Below are 3,303 nucleotides of genomic sequence, written 5' to 3'. Positions count from 1 at the left end.
TGAGATTAAGAGTCCATGATTTGCTCCTGTAGATTGGTAGTCTGACCAAGATTATAGGGCTAAGATCAAGGATCCTTTTCATCCATATCCAAACTAAAAGGAAGTGTTCTTTTTATCATGTCCATATTATAAATAGAAACTTATATTGAGGTTCAATTGATGTTAATTTTTTGGTTGTTCTCAGACATAAACTCTCAATAGTTTTGAGTTTTCAAAGAACATTGGAAAATAGTTTGTTTGAAGGTATAATCAAGAAAATGAAAGCAAAAAAATATTAGTTATCTACAAGTGTAAATAGGATTTTCTATTCTACATTTACGAGTGATTTGCTGAAGATGAAAGACGTAAAATAAATAAATAAATGTATCGTCTTTTTAGTTCAACATGGTATTAGAGTTCAAATAGTTCAAACGAGTAACTACATTTGTCTAAAGCTCAAAAGAGCCACCAGATTCCAAGGTTGAAGTTCTAAAATGAGCAACTATCTTGTGGAGCAACTAAACTCTTTCCAAGGTTGACCTTATAAGCTCGGAACGGTATCATTATAACCCGGTTGCTCATTTTGATTATTGATAGTTCTTCATGAGGGTTTATGTGCTTGAGTTGTTGGAAAAAATTCCAACTTTGGGGCCACACATGTACATTTATTAGAATGTGTGGTGCTATTTTAAAGTAAATATAGTCGATAAAGTGATCCATTGGATTTAATTTTGGACTAATGGGTATTAAATTTTATGGGATTAAAGTGTAGAGACCAGAAGGTGTTATTTTGAATTGATGAGGGGCCGATTTGAAATAACTTAAAGTTAATAACTGCCAATAGCAGTTATTTTAAAAGTGGTTATGGTCCCCAATTTGAACGTGATTTTCTTTAGAAAATATCTCTGCATCCCCATCAACAGAGACTTTGAAGAAAACCAAAAGGAAGGAGAATCACGTATCAATTGGAAGATCAAAACCCAATTAAAGCAGTAATATTCATGGATCAAGGTATGTTTCCGCACTTTTTGTTGTCTCTTTGATTTCAACATGGAATTTTTGACAAATGATAAAGAAGGACAGATGTTCTGCTGTAAGAAAAATACTGTGTATTACAGTTGTTTGGCTTTTGTACACAAATTGCAATGAGGGCAGCAAGCTATATATATACATAAACCAAAAAAGCTATACTAGGAAGCCTATTAATAGTGAATCAATATACAAGGAATAGCAGCAAATTTATAGCAACCGTGTCCATGATTTGCTCCTATAGATTGGTTGATTATCCATGATTTTAGAGATGAGATTAACAGTCCATGATTTGCTCCTGTAGATTGGTAGTCTGACCAAGATTATAGGGCTAAGATCAAGGATCCTTTTCACGCCCCCGCAAGACGGTGCTTCCATCGGCAACACCGATCTTGGTGCGAAGCTCTTGAAAGCGAGTCTTTGAAAGAGCCTTCGTCATGAGATCCGCAAGTTGATCACGGGTAGATATATGAGATACATTGAGCAGGCCTTTGTTAACATAGTCCCGAACAAAATGAATATCAATGGCAATATGCTTCATGCGGGAATGTTGAATCGGATTTAAGTTGAGCTGAGTGGCACCAATATTGTCACAGTATAATTTTGGTATAGCAGGGAGAGTCACCTGTAGTTCTTGAAAGAGGGAAGTAAGCCATGCTATTTCCGAAGCAGTAGTCGCAAGAGCACGATATTCAGCTTCGGTGGAGGAGCGCGCAACAGCACGCTGTTTTCGTGTGCTCCAGGATATAGGATTGTTGCCAAGATAAATGATGTAGGCTGAAGTGGAAGTTCGGTCATCCATATTGCCTGCCCAATCAGCATCAGAGTATGCAGTGAGATGAAGACCTTTAGTTTTGCGAAGCCGTAGACCATGATAAAGAGTCGCTTTGAGGTATCGCAATAACCGTTTAGCTGCTGTCCAATGTGTCACCGTTGGTCTATGCATAAATTGAGCAAGGCGAGAAATCGGGAAAGCAATGTCAGGTCTCGTAAGAGATAGATATTGAAGTGAACCAATAATTCGACGATACTCCGTGCAATCAACAGAGGTTGTGCCATCATCCAGGCGGAGAACATCAGAGGTAGACATTGGGGGTCAAAATCTCTTTCGTATTGTCAAGGCCTGTTTTAGAGAGTAATTCCCTAATATACTTATGCTGAGATAAAAATATACCGTCTGTGGTGGGGATAACTTCAACACCCAAAAAGAAACTTAATGGGCCAAGATCTTTGAGAGAAAAGGCCTTGCCCAAAGAAGTGACAACCTGCTGGATAAAAGTGCTGGAATTTCCTGTGAGAATGAGATCATCCACATAAATGAGAAAATATGCAGTTAGATCATCCATATGATATATAAATAAGGAGGGGTCGGCTTTAGATTGAGAAAACCCCATTTTTGTGAGACAATCACTTAATGCATGATACCAAGCCCGTGGGGCTTGTTTGAGTCCATAGAGAGAGCGATGAAGCTTGCATATATGATGAGGTGCATTGAGGTCAACAAAACCAGCTGGTTGTGCCATGTAAACTTCCTCAGTCAAAGTGCCCTGGAGAAATGCATTGTTGACATCTAGTTGATGAAGAGGCCAACCCCTAGACACGGCAAGAGTAAGTATCGCGCAGATTGTAGCTGGTTTGACTATAGGAGAAAAAGTTTCTTTATAATCCAAGCCAGGTCGTTGGTGGAACCCTTTAGCCACTAATCTGGGCTTATAACGATCAATATTGCCATCTGGTTTTCGCTTGATGCGATACACCCATTTGCAACCAATGGGATTATGATGAGGAAGTTTCTCGACAAGGGTCCAAGTTCCATGTTTCAATAGGGAAGTGAATTCCTCACTCATAGCCTGGCGCCAAAGAGGATCCTTCATGGCCTGTGATACACAAGTGGGCTCAAGAGCAGGTGGCAGTGAATGTTTAGACACTTGGCATATCTGCTTGGGTCGGTAGATATTATTCATGGCTCGTGTAATCATGCCATGAGTACGGACCGGTGCAGCAGGTTCTGATGGGCCAGATGTAGCACTTAGGTTACTATCCAGAGAAGTGGCTAATGTAGTCTGCGAAGGACTCGGATCCAAGGGCTGCTGCTGAGAGTGATGTGAACGAGTTGGGTTTGAGCAGGACTCAACAACAGGATTAGAGGATAGGTTGGGCATATCTATTGGAATAATAGATAGGTGAGGCGAGACCACAGTGGGTGGACTCATGTGGATAGGCTCAGAATGTGGCTTTAGGCAGAGAGAGGGAAATTCATTTTCGTTGAATTGTACATGGCGGGAAAGATAAAGT

The sequence above is a fragment of the Olea europaea genome, chromosome 7, assembly GCF_002742605.1.
Source record: "Olea europaea var. sylvestris chromosome 7, O_europaea_v1, whole genome shotgun sequence".
Classification (NCBI taxonomy): Eukaryota; Viridiplantae; Streptophyta; class Magnoliopsida; order Lamiales; family Oleaceae; genus Olea; species Olea europaea.
Note: the sequence above shows the minus strand (reverse complement) of the source record.